The sequence below is a fragment of the Oryctolagus cuniculus genome, chromosome 1, assembly GCF_051225735.1.
Source record: "Oryctolagus cuniculus isolate XC-2025 breed Fujian yellow rabbit chromosome 1, ASM5122573v1, whole genome shotgun sequence".
NCBI classification, from domain to species: domain Eukaryota; kingdom Metazoa; phylum Chordata; class Mammalia; order Lagomorpha; family Leporidae; genus Oryctolagus; species Oryctolagus cuniculus.
The window spans coordinates 187,356,017-187,373,817 of NC_142867.1; the positions used below are offsets into that span (position 1 = coordinate 187,356,017).

General features: G+C 36.2%; 1 long non-coding RNA gene across 1 annotated transcript in view; it reads left to right on the top strand.

Moving 5' to 3' along the window:
* Positions 1-14,086, top strand: part of LOC103346257 (uncharacterized) — a 72,314-nt gene extending 58,228 nt beyond the window's left edge. The window contains exons 2-3 of the long non-coding RNA XR_016213797.1: positions 4,526-4,760; positions 14,045-14,086. This is a non-coding gene — a long non-coding RNA (uncharacterized LOC103346257). The remainder of the gene's footprint in view (positions 1-4,525; positions 4,761-14,044) is intronic.
* Positions 14,087-17,801: the final 3,715 nt, after the last annotated feature.

The window sequence follows — 17,801 nt, forward strand, 5'->3', positions numbered from 1 at the left end:
GAGAGAGAGAGATGGTGAGTGTCTGTTAATGGGGACAGGGTTTCTTTAGGGTGATGAGAATATTCTGGAACTAGACAGTGGTGATGATTGTATAATCTTATTTGCTAAAATCCACTGAACTGTACACTTTAAATGGGTGAATTGTATAGTATGGGAACTATATTTCAATAAAGTTATTAAAAAATAAAAAAACAGAAAAAAAATCCCATCATATTTATTTTCATGTACTAGATTAGCAGAGATTCAGAATAGAGATCTCAAAATTTCAGGGCCATGAAAAACAGTTTATAGTGTATTTTCACTATGTGAAATCAGCAGTGTCATTTATGCAATTTATTCTTAAATACTTCAGAAAAAATTATATCCATCTACAGAAGGAGAGAAAAGCAAATGTAAGAAATTGCTATCATTCAGGGGAACTGGTAAAGGGTATTGTGGAATTCCTTCTATTGTTCTTGTATCTTCTTTATGTCAAATTATATATATATTATATTATATATTATATTATATATTCTTCAAAAATAAAAAGGACAATACATTACTGGAGGCAGATAGAGCCAAGAACATGGCTAAAGTAGATTAGTATGTGTCAGTGGAAAAAACAAAATAATATTGAGTGTCAGTGAGGATGCCACAAAGAGTCACTCCTATACATCACTGGCAGGAGGAAAAGTTGGGACAACTCATTGCAAAACATTTGATGATGTACATTAAGTCTTGGCAATGTGTATTCCATTTTATTTGGTGATTCAATTTTGGAAATCTCTTTTAAGAATATAATATATGATAAGATTAAGAGTCAAAAGGATCACATAAACAAGACTAGTGTCTGCTAATACTAACTGATAGAATTAAAAAGGAGAGAATGATCCAACATGGGAAACAGGATACACAGCAGACTCATAGAATGGCAGATGTCCTAAACAGTGCTCTGGCCTCAGAATCAGCCCTTAAGGCATTCGGATCCAGCTAAAAAGCCCATGAGAATATTTCAGGCATGGAAAGCCAAGACACTGTGGCAAAAAGAAAAAAAAAAGAAAAAAAGAAAAACCTAAATGAAAGATGTCTGTGAGTGAGATCCCAGTGGAAAGAAGGGGCCATCAAAGAAGGAGGTACCTTTCTCTGAAGGGAGGAGAGAACTTCCACTTTGACCACGGTCTTGTCTAAATATGATCAGAGTCAGTGAACTCAGGGGGCTTCCATAGCCTTGGCAGCTCATGACAAGAGCCTTGGGTGATTACTGACGCCATAAACAAGAGTGTCAATTGTTAAATCAACAACAGGAGTCACTGTGCACTTACTTCCCATGTAGGATCTCTGTCCTTAATGTGTTGTACAATGTGAATTAATGCTGTAACTAGTACTCAAACAGTACTTTGTGTTTCTGTGTGGGTGTAAACTGTTGAAATCTTTACTTAATATATACTAAATTGATCTTCTATATATAAAGATAATTGAAAATGAATCATGATATGAATGGGATAGGAGGGGGAGCCGGAGATGGGATGGTTGCGGGTGGGAGGTAAGTTATGGGGTGTAAAAAGCCACTGTAATCCAAAAGTTGTACTTTGGAAATTTATATTTATTAAATAAAAGTTAAAAAAAGAATATAATATAAAAGATGGAAATAAATTTATGTATAAAACATGTCATATACAGTATTATTTATAAAGCTAAGAAGAACTAAGAAACCTAAACATTTTAAAATAATCACATGGTTGTATATTTTACAGTGGAGCCTAATGGTTGGATATTAATAATACATATAATGATGAAGATAGTAGCTAAAATATACTGTCATACAGCTAATATGTATCATAAACTAAACCAAGTCCTACCTATGTCTATCTCATGTAATTCTCTTAGCATCCTTCAAATTGACATTCAGATTAGTGTATATTACTATAAGAAATGCTATATGAGGTTAAATATGAAGTTCAAGATATACAGTTTTACACAGTGTAATTAGAACCAATGTAAAAAAATTAAGGAATAAAAACTGGAATGGAAATTACCAAAAGCATAATAGAGACTGTTATTATATATTAGGTGAAAAGATATATTTATTCCTTTTACTATTTTCTGTTTTGCAAACTTTAGGTAGTAATTATGTATTAACTTTAAAATATGAGAAAATATTTAAAAGAAACAGCTATAGTGGAAATGATTTTTACCTGAAGCCTATGTAATATTGTTAAAAGTATCAGCAAGTTAATTAGGAAGTGTGTATGCTCATATATTCATAAATATGATACTCATATTTAATCCATATTTGTGTGGCATGGAATTATTTGGTTTTTTAATACTAACTCCAACATACATTTAACATCTGCCAGAAAAAATTTGATGCCTAAAGTAAACTAAATGTTAAATAGATTTTTCTCTGAATTATATCTATTTTGAATTATTACCAATATAAGCATACAGTTCATAAGATTTACTCTGGTAAAACAAAAGCAAAGTAAATGGGAGTTATGGTACAACAAACCATCATCTTCCAGGAATTCCAAAAAAGAGTTCACTAAATTTTTTGGACTTGTCAGTTAATAACATACACTTTACAGAGATTCTAATTTAAAAATGTGTTTGTTATGGTTACATTAAATACATTAGATGAGAGTTGGGAGTTTTCTGTGGGACTCCTAATATCATACTGGCTATGACAATAATAGAAATGTTGAGTAGAATGTCTTCTACTTTAAAGGCAAGACGTAGAATGTGATAGTGATCATATCACAAGGGTGAAAATATTTTTCAATAACTATTAACATTAAAATTAAAACAATATATATTTTCCCACTCTTTTAACCAGTAATCATGGATATATTCAGAACATATTTCTAAATTTATCTATCTTACAGAGATATTAGGCATTTTGCATCTTTTGCACAAATTCTAAGAAGGTAAAATAAACAAAAGATGGAGAAACTTATGTCAATAAACGGAAACTTTAGAATGGATGCTCATGAGATTGAACTGAACTTTAAAAATTGGTTTAATTTTTTTTTTGGACAGGCAGATTTAGACAGAGAGAGAGAGACAGAGAGAAAGGTCTTCCTTTTCTGTTGGTTCACCCCCTAAATGGCCACCACGACTGGTGCGCTGTGGCCAGTGTGCTGCGCCGATCCAAAGCCAGGAGCCAGATGCTTCCTCCTGGTCTCCCAAGCAGGTGCAAGGCCCAAGCACTTGGACCATCCTCCACTGCCTTCCCGGGCCACAGCAGATTGCTGGACTGGAAGAGGAGAAACTGGGACAGAATCTGGTGCCCCAGCTGGGACCAGAACCCAGGGTGCCGGTGCCTCAGGCAGAGGATTAGCCAAGTGAGCCGCTGCGCGGGCCAAAATTGGTTTAATTTTAAAAGTACTTATATCTGTGTCAAGTAATTGTTTTCTTATAAAATTTAATACAAATGATTTTGTATTTAAGGAATCTATATAACTTAAGAAATTGGTGAGAAGTAACCAAAAATTCATAATCTCAAAGATTATGTAATTTCTTTCAGAAATGGAAGAAATGGGGCTGGCATTGTGGTTTAGGGGTAAAGCCACCACCTGCAATGCTTGCATCCCATTCGGGTGCCAGTTTGAGTTCTGACTGTTCCATTTCCCATTCAGATCCCTGCTAATGGCCTGGGAGAAGCAAAGAACATGGCCTATGTTCTAGGGCCCCTGCACCCATGTGGGAGAACCAAAAGAAGCGCTTGGTTTCTGCCTTTGGCCTGGCCAGCCCTGGCTGTTGGGGCCATTTAGGGAGTAAACCAGCAGATGAAAGACCTCTCTTCCTCTCTCTCTGTAAATCTAACTTTCCAATAAATAAATAAATCTTAAAAAAAATGGAAGAAATAAACTCCACTGAAGGTGGAGGAGTCAATAAAGCAGATAAACTCAGAAAAGGAGGAATGTCATTTTGAGAAGATTAAGGTAAATGTTATATATAGTTAACTGGGGCCAGTGCTGTGGCATAGCTGGTAAAGCCAATGTCTGTAGTGCTGGCATACCATATGGGTGCTGGTTTGAGACCCGGCTATTCCATTTCCAATCCAGCTCTCTGCTATGGCCTGGGAAAGCAGTAGAAGATGGCCCAAGTGCTTGGGCCCGTGCACCTGCATGAGAGACCCTGGCTTCAGATCAACCCAGCTCTGGCCATTGTGGCCATTTGGGGAGTGAACCAGCAGATGGAAGACCTCTCTGTCTGCCTCTGCCTCTATGTAACTCTGCCTTTCAAATAAATAAATAAATCTTAAAAAAAATATATATATATAGTTACCAGTTCTGGTTTTCTAAAATATTAAAACTTTATAATTTATGATATTTATATCACTGGCTTTTTAAATTTTGCTTAATATGTAGATCTAAAATGATTTTCTCCCTTGCATTAGTTAGAACCAAGTTTATGTACCTTCTTTAATAACAGATTTTTACAGATGTCATGTTTTAGAGAAAAAAATGTGGTATTTTCTTATGTTTAATGTATGACTAACATTTTGAAACAAGGAGATAAACATTTGCCATGTTTTCCCTTTCAGATCTTCAAGTTCATGGGGGAAATTCGACAGTACAACAATAGGAAAGAGACTGTAGAAGTTGTCCATTCCAACATCTTCATTCTTCACATAAAAAATTGAGATTCCAAAGATCAAAGTTTTACAGTTCACCCCTCTGACTACAAAGGAGTGTCTGCAGGAGCAGTCAAGTCTTACCCAAGGAGCATCATTAACGTCGCATATATTACCCATTCTCTCTTTTCAAAGAAAAAATAGTGTGAGTATACCCTGTCCTAGAAACAGATGTGAGAGATTAGGAGAAAAGGATTCTTCCTAGTATGAGTACTTCTGTTGGCACTTGTCTTGGTATAATTATTAATAGATCTGCATTTAGCTCTCAGAACTGTATTCATCTTGACATAGAATGTTTAGTTTGGTTAAACTATGACCACAGGGTAAGGAAGAGTAGATGGGATAGATGGAGTGGCGTTTTCCTTTGCTTTTGTTCTTCCAACTAATCTAAGAGTCTTTCAGGAAGGTAATGATGGATGGTTTCACCCAAATTGCATAGAGTTAGAGGTTCAATTTTCTACCACCTTAATTTTGCTTCAATTGGATAATTTTGTATTACATATTTGCCAGAACTGGGTTATTTTTATTTAGTGTAGAATTTACCTCATTCTGTTCCAGGATGCTAATTGGCCACTTACATATTGTGAGATTTAATATTTTTTAGTCTTATGCTTTTATATTCTATCTTCCTATGTAAACTATACACTTAGAAGATCAAATGATGGGGGCTGGCACCATGGCTCTCTTGGTTAATTCTCAGCCTGCGGTGCAGGCATCCCACATGGGCATCAGTTCTAGTGTTGGTTGCTCCTCTTCCAGTCCAGCTCTCTGCTGTGGTCCGGGAGGGCAGAGGAGGATGGCTCAAGTGCATGGGCCCCTGTACCTGTTTGGGAGACCTGGAGGAAGCACCTGGCTCCTGGCTTCAGATCGGTGCAGCACTGGCCGTAGCGGCCATTTGGGGAGTGAACCAACGGAAGAAAGACCTTTCTTGCTGTCTCTCTCTCACTGTCTATAACTCTACCTGTCAAATAAATAATAATAATAAAAAGAAGATAGAATGATGAGTTATGGGAGAAAGAAATGAAAAAAATGAGGAAATGGCCTTCTACTTGGAAGTCTTTAAAAAGATACTCTTTAGAAGTAAAGCTGGATAAATTGACCTGTGAGCTATAGGCAAACATTTTTGGTCTTCTTAATAATGTACCAAATAGTTTGAATAAGTATGATCTTTTAAAGGTAATTATATAGTCTTAATTTTCCATAATAGCAAACCAAAATATGGATTCTGTAAGGAGAAGCTTAATGTTATAACTAAACTTCCATTCTTGGAGTTTTGCTAGTACTTAGACTAAATAACATCCATCTTACATTGTTATATGCCAAATTTTTGTGCTTTCATGATGAACTCAAAAGTAATTTTTTGCATTACATTAGTTTCATCATGATTATAGTGATGAATTGTAGTTGTTTTTTAAAAAGATTTATTTATTTATTTGACAGGGAGAGTTAGAGAGAGAGAGAGAGACAGACAGACAGACAGAGACAGAAGAGAGATCTTCCATCTGCTGTTTCACTCCCCAGATGGCAGCAATGGTTGGAGCTGGCCAGTCTGAAGCTAGAGCCAGGAGCTTTTTCCAGGTTTCTCACTTGTGTGTAGGGGAACAAGCACTTGGGCCATCTTTCACTGCTTTTCTAGGCCATTAGCAGGGAGCTGAATTGGAACTGGAGCAGCCAGCACTCAAACCTGTGCCCATATGGGATGCTGGCACTGCAGGTGGAGGTTTAACCTACCACGCCACAGTGCTGGACCTGAATCATATTTTTTGAGTAAGTTTGTACTTTTCACAAATAAGTGGCTATAAATTAAGAATTATGTAAATAGATTGTTCCTATGTTATTGAAATGGAATACTTGAAGAAAATCTTTGTCTACCTCTGTGTTATTTTGTACATATCTAACATATACTGAAACCTATTAAGGATGGATAAGTAGCAAAAACTCTTTCTGACATATATTGCTAAAATATATATGAATCTGTCGGTAGGTCCTCTTCTCTTTTTCTGCCCCAACCTCTATTATTGAAAGGGTTGTGTTAAAGTGTTACTGTTTCTCAAAGGAGTTGATTATCTTAGAGGGAAGTAAAATTGGTTGTTGTCATCTCTCTACTGAGAATGGTGACTTGAGAATAGTAACTTCACAACTGAAGTAAATTAATACCATTGTATGGCATGCTTGCATTATGTCTTATTGTTAGATCTAAGTGAGGGGAGTAGGAAGCAATGCCTCTCAGAAAACCATAAATGTAAAACATTCTAATGTATAAAAAAAGGATATGCTGAAAGTAAAAAAAAAAAGGTTTACTCACTTCCACTATTTATTAAAGCTGACAATCAGCATCACTATGTACAATTACCTCTTTCCTTCCAGTGAATGGTAAAAAAGTTCTTCCCCACAGGAAGGCTTCAAGCAAGGTGTTTCAGAGTGGGGAGGAGTCGGGGTGTTGGGGAAGAAGACAAAGGAGCTTATCCTGTAAGCTGTATAATGAACAGGTACTATGAGACAGACACTGCCATATAACATAAATTACAATCTAAATGAGATATTCCTATTTACATAAGCAGTTCCTCAGGCCCTCTCAGCTAAGTTCATGGGAAGAAAGTCTTCCAAACGCCATTCATATCACCAGGGATAATTGCAGGAGTAGAATCATCCATGCCATTGCTGGGGAACCATGGAATGGGGTTTTAATTTCCAGTTTGACTTACATGCTGTTGTCATATCATGGAGACCCACAGTTGCAGTTTTACAGCATGCTTTTTCTTGGCTTATTTTAGAATCACAGAAAGAGTAAGCTTGCAAATCTTTTAATAAGGCAATTACATTCAGACAAAGATTAGATCTCAGTGGCACAATAGATTTTTGCTATATTATTCAGTATCTTTTTGATATTCCACTGTCACTAGACAAAGCTGTGAATAGTAATGTGACAAGTCTATTCAGAAGACAACAATGAGGGTTTCCTTAATTGTGTTCACTTGTATGCCACACAAACCCTCACTTAATTTTTTTGCCTGTTTTGAAGAAGCAGGAAGAAAATACCATTTAGAATCACAAAAAACACTGTTGAATCTATCTTTGAAATCTGCATTTTTATTTATAAAATGAAAATGTTGAGATAGTCAATCATTTAATTTTTATTTGATAAAAATATCTTATAATTCAAAATATCAATTTAATATAGAAATGAATTACTTGATATGAAAAAGAACAAAAATCCATGAGAATCTCAAGACTTGTTTAAAAATATGTACTTTGGATGGTGAGATATGGATTTAGAAAATCTATATGTTGGCTTTTAATTTTTTTTAATGAAAACAAACTTAAGGCAAATATTTGTTTTATCTGTTTTCTTCCAGGCTTAACCTTTCTCCTCTAATCAAAAATTCTTTTAGAAGAATTATGATGGAAGTGTAAATTATATGGTGATGTTTCTTTTTAAAAAATATTTATCTATATTTGAAAGTAGAGTTACAGAGAGAGAGAAAGTGAGAGAGAGAAAGAGAGATCTTCCATCTGTTGATTCACTCCCCAGGAGGCCACAATGGCTGAGGCTTGGCCTGGTTGAAGCCAGGAGCCAGGAGCTTCTTCCAGTCCTTCCATGTAGATAGCAGGGCCCCAACCACTTGGGCCATATTCTGCTGTTTTCCCAGGCCATTAGCAGGGAGCTGGATGGGAAGTGGAGTATCTGTGACTTAACCAGCACCTATATGGGATGCCAGCATTGCAAGAGGTGCCTTTACCTGCTACATCACAATGCTGGCCCTAGTTTTTATTTTTTTTTTCTAAGAAATTATATGTTTACTTGGGAGGCAGGTGAAAGAGAAAGAAACAGAGTTCCCATCTGTTGGTTCATTTCCCACATGCCTGCATTGTCCAGGGATGCTCAGCTGGTTTAAGCCAGGAGCCAGAAGCTCCGTTTAGGTCTCCCATGTGGGTGGCAGGAACTCAATCACTTGAGCCATCACCACTGCCTCCCAAGGTCTGGATTAGCAGGAAGCTGGAATCAGGAGCTGGCAGCAATTATTGAACCCAAACACACAAATGTGAGAGACGTGTGTATCCCAACCAGCAACTTAACCATTACGGAAATTGTCCAACCTATGGTCATGCTTAGGAAGTTCAACTTTACATTTATATGTCAGTTTGTTTGGGAAAAGGAACTCATGTTCATATAACCTAGACGTTTATTAATTTCATAATATTCAAAAATTAAATTTTTAAAATATTTATTCATTTATTTGAAAGGCAGATTTACAGAAGAGAGAGGGAGGGAGAAAAGAAAGTTCTTCCATCTGCTGATTTCCTCCCTAAACAGCTGCAATGACCAGAGCTTGGCTGATCTGAAGCCAGGAACCAGGAGTTTCTTCCGAGTCTCCCACATAAGTGCTGGAGTCCAAGCACTTGGGCCATCTTCTGTTGCTTACCCAAGCACATTAGTAGGGAGCTGGATTGGAAGTGGAGAAGCTGGGACTCAAACTGGTACCCATATGGGATGCTGGCAATGCAGTTGGTGACTTTAGCTGCTGTGTAACAGCACCGATACCTGAAAAATTAATTTTTGAAAATTGAGTATGAGGATCCTTTATTGTCTCAAATTCAGACTATATGGCTAAAATTTCACTTACCTTGTGGTACATTGTTTGAAGCTAATGAGTTTATAAGGGTAATTATCCTTAAGGCTTACCTCAAGTAGGACAAATGGAGACTGTGATCTAGTGGGGAAAGCACTGGGTTAAAATTTTGATTTTATAAGTAATGTTTGTACATTGATTTTACTTAATCTTTCTGTATCTGTTTCTTCATGAGTAAAACTGGAAATGCCTTATATGAGGACAGAATAGAAGAATGATGGGAAAATTTCTATGAAAATAAAAGTACAACATAGAGATACCACATGACTAGAATAAGTATAGAAGATCCTGGAAAGTTCTATTAATTAAAATTTGGGAGATTCACATACTGAATCATAGATAGAAGTAAGAGTGTGGTTAAAATTGTGTTCCAATGGTTAACCTCTAATAGAGGTTTTCAAGTAGAAATTAAAAATGACTATTAGAAAATCTTATAAAATAGAAAGTAATCATTAGATGAAATGATGACATAGAAACATCAATTTATCAAAATATTTTGAACAGTTACCACTTTTATATACTTCAAAAGATCAGTTGATATCACTAATGAAATTTATTGATAGAGCTGTCTGTTTACTGGAAAGTATTGTAAGTTTTTTGGTGTTTTGTAGGAAAAATAAAATGCTTAAAACAAATGTCATAAATAAGAAATGAATAATATTTTTCTATTTAATTGAGACATTTCCTTAAACAATAATTGCAATGATTAGATGACCCGGGAGCTATTATACCTTGATATTGCCACAGCAATCTGCACTTCTATGTATTTTGCAACAGTTTATCATTACAATGAACTAGTTTGATAGAGGTCAGAGCACAGTAGTGTACTTAGATCTTGTGCTTTCAAGAATTCAAAGAAAATCACAATGATACTTCATGATTATTAATACATAAACAAGTTAATATTCACATTCCTGCTGTAGGTGCCCAAATTTATTGTTAGATTCTTTTAAAGTGACTTTTCTCCTGTAATAATGCAATTCAGTTCATCAATAACAGTCCCTTACAAAGCATAAGTTTATCTTGCTGATGTCTTTAATACAGATTTGTCATACATATTAAAATCCTACACAAAATGTTTGATATTTACTGTAGAAAATCTTAAATGTAATTTTTCAGCATTACGTTTTACCTCTACAGATTCTAATGAATAAATAAATTCTTTATTGACTTTGGTTCAAATGGCAGGGCTACGTGATCTGGGGAATAACCAAATGTTGGCAGAACAAAAGTGAAAAATCGATAGCCATTGATTATTTAAACTCGGAATTTCAGGGTACTCAGGCAGGATTTATTCTAAGCCAAGCCCCAGTAGGAGCACTCTTTGAATCTATCTGATTTGTAAACTGTCTCCAATACTTCATCCTACACAGTTAATTTGCAATCAGAGTTTGCTGTTTTAAAGGAAGGCATCTGATTTGCTGATGAATTTTATACGGTTCCTGCAATTTCTTTCTTTTTGTTCATTTATATATATTAATGCTTACCTACCTTCCCTTATTTTTGTGCTTTAGAATTCTGACTCCCCCAACTCCCCTCTCCTTTAGATATTTCTCTTTTATGTTATTTTATTTCAGGAACTGCTAGGAAGCCCTTCAGGATGCCAGTACTCCTGTGGTGTTGTCATATTGAATAGTGGGGGAGGTTGTTTATCCATCTGATCTCAGCCAAACCAGGATGGGGCATCATTCAGTTGAAGCCAAGAGGGACTCAATTGGAAAGTACTGCACCATGCTTTTTGTATATTGCACCTGCCTCTTGGGGGGACATGCTAAAAGTGGCAGCACTTTCAGAAAGAGAAAAACTGGCAGATGTTGGAGGTGATTAAAGAGATGATTAAAAACTGGCACATTCTCTCCATGTAAGTGAGTCTGTGTTTATTCTACTACACTTAGAACTTGGCAGCTCTCAGAGCTATGGCTAGACTCGGCAAAACTCTGGCAGGACCACAGTTACTAATACAATTTCTTTTCGCAAGATAGTGGGATTAAATGCTATGCTATAAATATGTAATATAAGTATATATTAATATATAAATATAAATAATGTCAAATTTAGTTTTTTCTAATTTCAGTAGAATCCAAGGAAGTTAATTTTACAAAATGATAGATATTAAATATTACTTCTTTTAATTTTAATTAAAGATTTATTTATTTGAAAGGCAGAGATACAGAGAGGGAGGGAAAGGGAGAGAGGGACAGAGGGTGGGTGCACATGTGGGAGAGACAGATCGCTCTTCCATCCACTGGTTTACTCTTTAAATGGCTGTAACAACCGGCAGTGGGCCAGGCTGGAGCCAGGCACTTGGAATTCCATCCAGGGCTCTCATGTTGATGGCAGGGGTCCAAGCACTTGGGCTACCTCCCACTGCTTTCCAGAGCACATGAGCAGGGAACTGTTTGGGAAATGGAACAGCCAGGATTCAAACTGGTATTCAAACTGGTATTCAAACTGATGCTCCAAAATGGGATGCAGCATTGAGAGTGGTGACTTAACCTCTGTTCCACAATCCTGGCCCCCCAAATACTAATTCTTAAACTTAGAAATGTTAATTCTGTGGTACTATGAATCTACATATTTTTAAGTATTTGAGAATTTGTACAAAAATGTAATGTTATGGGAAAATAATTTGAAATTGAAAGTGCTGAAGTAAAACATTTGGCTACTAGTAATCATGTTTATACTTTTGTTCCTAGGAGAATCTGCCACTACAATTATACTGAGTTATTTTACTGTAGCAACAAAAACAGTCATTTTAATCTTGCTTATTTAGTATAGCCATTATAGAGCTTTCAAGACACTTTGTTTAGGCAAATGATAGATTGTGTGTGTGAGTCCTTCGAAAATCATCTTATAGAAGAAAACAGAGTCTGGTGCTGTGATGCAGCAGGTTAAGCTGCTGTCTGAAGCAGAGGCATTCCATATGGGCACTGGTTCAAGTCTCGGCTGCTCCACTTCCAATCCAGCTTCCTGCTAATGTGTCTGGAAAAGTAGCAGAATTTGGGTCCCTGTACCCATGTGGGAGACTCAGATGAAGCTCCTGGCTTTCATCTGGCCTAGCACTGGCCATTGCAGCCATCTGGGGAATGAATTAGCAGTTGGAAGATCTCTCTCTCTGCCTCTTGCTCTCTCTGTGTAACTATGCCTTTCAAATAAATGAATAAAATCTTTAAAAAAAGTTTAAAAAGTTATAAGAATGATTCATCAGTAGTAATTATTGGGAATACAGGGACAGGTAAAGTGTAAGCACATTCTTTATGTGAACTTGTGATTTACTAACAAGTAAATTAGAATTTGATTGCTCATTTAACAAATAGTTGGGAGCAAGAAGAAGGTATTTTGCTACATTTGTGATCAACAATGAATAAATGTAGGCTAAAATTATTATAGAGTGGCAAGGGGTATTAGAATTCAGTCTTCCTTCCAAATTTTGAGTCATTCACTTAATATTCCTGGTGAATAGTCATTTATTCTCCTTGCTTCCAGTCATATTTTTTTCTGCCTCACCCAACCATAGAACTCCCTGGACCTCTCTTTCTTGCCTACACACTTCTGTGCTGTTGAGCATGCTGCTTCTCCTCTGTGGACTTTTTTCTTCCCTTATAATATGTAGAATATTATTTACCAGGCAGTATGAAATGTTACCTTCTATGTGATCAGGATTCCCCAATTATACCAAGATAGTAAAAAATATCTTTTGCTCCCTATTGCTATTAAGGCATGAGCGACTCTAAATTGTTGTTGCAACACACACATATACCTCACTGTAAAATTCTTGTGGCCAGAAACAGTAAAATTCATCTAAATATTTTTAGAACTTAGCATTATAATATGCTCTCAATAAATGTTTTCTGACTGAATGTGTGGTGAACAAATATATAATTGGATCAAAAGAGCACCATAAAATTACCTAAATAACAATTGAAAATTAAAAATCTGAGCTCATAAGACAAAAAATAAGTGCTGACACAGATGAGCTATTGCTGAAATAACCAGAATTCTCTAATTTTTTGAAAAGAGCAATGTTGGTTAATGGTGGTCCCCATTCTTTGAAGGAGGTTGAGCTAGAGACTGATATAAAGAGGGAAGAGTTTTCACTTTGCTATGAAGCTCAAAAAGTGGATGGTAAATAAATGTTAATCTGCCTGTGTACTGTAGCATGCTGTTATGACTCATGTCTTTTGTCATACTTGGAGCCTATCAACAAATAAAAAATTATTTAAAGTATTGCATAAAACTTGTATTTCTTGGCAAGCATCCACTGTTTGCCACTATTACACTGGATTGCTAATAAAGTCATCACACTTTGCTAAAGTCAGTAAATTATTATTCTTTCCAATGTAATTGTAAATGGGCCCAAGATTAATACATTACTTAATTTTTGTTCATTGTGAACCTGTTGAGTTCTGTTTATTTTGTAGCCATCATTTTAAAATGAACACATTAAGTGCACAAACAGGCACATAGGATGACTTGAGATGCACATATTCAGATAACTGATATTAGGAAAATATAAATTATTAATCCGAACTGTCTTTGCACTTCTGTTACTCTACTTCCTTGACAGAGGGAATTTTCTTGAAGTTGTTATAGTCATTTTGGCTTGTGATGCATTTCAATTCTGAGCATTAGGTTTTAAATAAATGTTCTAACTTGGTTAATATTTTTGCAGAATGCAGTTCTTGGTATAATTCATAGAATGCAGCTTCTCAATTAATGTTTCAAAATGCAGCATTGTTTACTCAAGAATTTCCAACAGGACTCTGATAATTTTGTTGCTGCTTATTTTCTCTTTCAGACAGCAGCAGTTTATAGATCAAGTCTTGCCCTCATATGTGTAAGTATACATTTATATGTTTATATTGTATATTTATGTATATTCAAGTAGTGAATTCTTTTAGGTTTACTGAAACAGACAGAAGTGATTATATAATGTATTGCTGAGTCATGATTGAAAGAAAAAAAAAACTAAGAGAAAGCATCTTTAAGAATTTTTAAAATGCTTTTTGACTCAAAAGAAAGTGAATGAGACTGTGTTCATGAATAAAATGTAAAATTTTGAAAATGTTTATGAGTAAATAATGTTACAGTTCTAAAGGATGTATGGAATGACTAGTAAGTAAGGAAATAACTATGTCATTATATGGGAAGTAATGAGAGGATATCAGTTATAGAAAAGATTCAGGGAACTTTTTTTTTTTTTTTAAAGATTATTTATTTATTTGAGAGTCAGAGTTACACAGAGAGGAGAGGCAAAGAGAGAGAAAAAGAGAGGTCTTCTGTCTGATGGTTCACTCCCCAGATGGCTGCAACGGCCAGAGCTGCGCCGATCCAAAGCCAGGAGCCAGGAGCTTCTTCCGGGTCTCCCACACGGGTGCAGGGGCCCAAGGACTTGGGCCATTCTCCACTGCTCCCCCAGGCCATAGCAGAGAGCTGGATTGGAAGAGGAGCAGCCAAGACTTGAACCAGTGCCCATATGGGATGCCGGTGCTTCAGGCCAGGGTGTTAACCAGCTATGCCACAGCACTGGCCCTCAGGGAACTTCTATAAAATCACAAATATATGGAGTTGGATAGCAGGTATTGGAGCAGTAGTGCTAGTTGAATGAAAATTTTAAAACCATGAAAAACTAGACATGTTTAAGAATTTTAGCCATGTACCTTGATGTGAAAGGCTTAGGATCAGAAAGTCAAAACAAGAAGGTAGCCATACCTATTAACTGACAAGATTTCAAAATCTAGAGTAATTTATCTCTGGAAATATCTTCCAGTTGAACTAGTAAATTAGATTAAAATAATGCTATAAAGTTCCTTGTTTATTGGCTGTCTTGTGTTGTTATGAATTAAACTGAAAGAGTTCCATGAATTCAAGAGTTTTTTTTTTTTAAACTCTTCAAAATAAGATCAGGAAGTATCTCCTTAAAAATAAAATAGATTACGGACATATTCTTTTTTTTCCATAAAGCAGTGTATTTTTTTAGAATTTTATTTAAGGTACATAAATTTCAAGTATTTCATATATACATATTTAAGAATATAGTGATACTTCCCTCCCTACCCTCCCTTCTGTCTGTGTTCCCACCCTCTTCCTCCTCCCTCTCCTATTCCCCCTCTTAATGTTTACAAAGATCTATTTTCAATTTACTTTATATTCATAGGATTAACCCTCCACTAAGTAAAGAGTTCAACAAATAGTATGAAGGAAAAAAAAACCAAAACACTGATCTTCAACTGTTGAGATAATCAAATATCAAAATGTCAATTTCACTCCTATGTATTACATTTTAGGTACTTTATTAGTTACCAGAGATCAGGGAAAACATATTGTATTTGTATTTTTTGGGACTGGCTTATTTTACTTAGTATAATGGTTTCTAATTGCATCCATTTTGTTGCCTAAGACAGGATTTCATTTTTTTCAGCACTGAGTAGTATTCCATAGTGTGTATATACCATAAGATACAGATAAGATTACAGATATATTCTTTAAGGAAGCAGGAGTGTTCTAGTGCTTATGACACTTAATTCCATCACTGCTGTAATACTGAATCTACTTTTCTCTTAAGGATGTATGGAGTGAGATAAATTTTTTACTAAAATTTTTGCTCAAATGGAAAATTAGGGGTCGGCATGGTAGCGCAGCGGGTTAATCCTCTGCCTGTGGCGCTGGTTCTGGTCTTGGTTGCTCCTCTTCCAATCCAGCTCTCTGCTGTGGCCTGAGAAAGCGGCAGAGGATGGCTCAGGTCCTTGGGCTGCTGCACTCCTGTGGGAGACTGGAGGAGGCTCCTGGCTCCTGGCTTCGAATTGGCGCAGCTCCGGCCATTGTGGACATTTGGGGAGTGAACCAGCGGACGGAAGACCTTTCTCTCTGTCTCTCCCTCTCGTTGTCTGTAACTCTACCTTTCAAATAAATAAATAAAATCTTTAAAAAAATGGAAAATTAGAAAATGTTGTATCAAGAGATTAAGCCTTCTATGTATATATTATATATTTACTCAATAATAGTTATTAGTTGTTTTTATCATGTGTTTTAGCATGGGAAGGCAGACAAAAAATCTACATGATGTGTCATTGTGAAGTGTATTATGAAGAAAAATGACTGAGTTGATAGTACTGGGGGTGCTCTCTTAGGATGATCAGAGAAGCCTCTTTGATGTGAATTATACATAAATACCTGAATTAAATGAGGATGGAAAGCACGTGGCTACGTTGGGTGGAGAGTGGAGACAAAGCAGAAGAATTAATGAATTACTTTTTTAAAAGATTTATGTATTTATTTGAAAGGTAGATTATAGAGATGGAGAGACAGCAAGAGATCTTCTGTGCACTGATGAGCTCCTCAAATGTTTCCAATATTTGAATCTTTGTCAGGCCAGAGCCAGGATCCTGGAACTCCATGCCAGTCTTCCACATGAGTGGCAAGGGCTTGAGTACTTAGGCCATATTCCGCTTCTTTCTTAGGTACAACGTTACCAGGGAGTTGGATTGGAAGCAGAGCAGCTGGACTCTAATTTGCACTCATATAGGATGTTGGTGTTGCAGGTGGTAGCTTAACTTGATATGCCACAGTGCTGGCCCCAGCACTGTAATTTATAAAGTGCATTACAAAGTGTGAGTATTTTATTTGAGTTCTACAACACCAATAGGAAACTAGATATATGTGTTATCTTAAAAGAGTTCATGGAAAATGCACATTATCTTTTACTTCCATTTATCCACAAACATTTTGAAGTATTCTAGTATGTTATAATTCAAAATGTTGTGGAAACTAAAAATTTAGAGACCAAGTGAATTGGATGTGACTGTCCAGTATAGACAGGTATTATTTTGAATCCAACATTTGGTCAGTAATAAATACAATTGCCAATTATTGGAAAATTTGCTTATCTTTCCTAAGCCTCAGTTGCTAGTTATTAAAATAGGACTAATAATAAAAATAATCTGGCATAGTTTTTTTTAACAATTTTTAAAAAGATTTTATTTATTCATTTGAGAGGCAGAATTACAAATTTTTTAGTGAGAGGGAGAGACAGAGAGAAAGGTCTTCTCTCTGTTGGTTCACTCCCCAAATGGCCACAACGGCTGGAGCTGGGCCGATCCAAAGCCAGGAGCCAGGAGCTTCTTCCAGGTCTCCCACAGGTGCAGGGGCCTAAGGACTTGGGCCATCTTCTACTCCTTTCCCAGGCCATAGCAGAGAGCTGGATTGGAAGAGGAGCAGCGGGACTAGAACTGGCGCCCATATGGGAAACTGGTGCTGCAGGCAGAGGATTAACCTGTGCCATGGCACCGGCCCCTTTGGCATAGTTTTTAGAATTGCAAGATAATGTGTGCAAATCTTAACACAGCATTTTGCACATGCACCAGATGAGCCTTGACCCTTGATCGGGGATTAGCAGGCCAGATTCTGAATACTGTCTATTTTGTAAGGCATGTGAGTTATGAATAATTTTTATATTTCAAGTGAGTAAAAAAAGAACATTATAAGGAATTCAAATTGAATACAGATACTCCCAGTCATCTCTACTTGGTCTAAGGATATTTCATGCTGCAATGGGC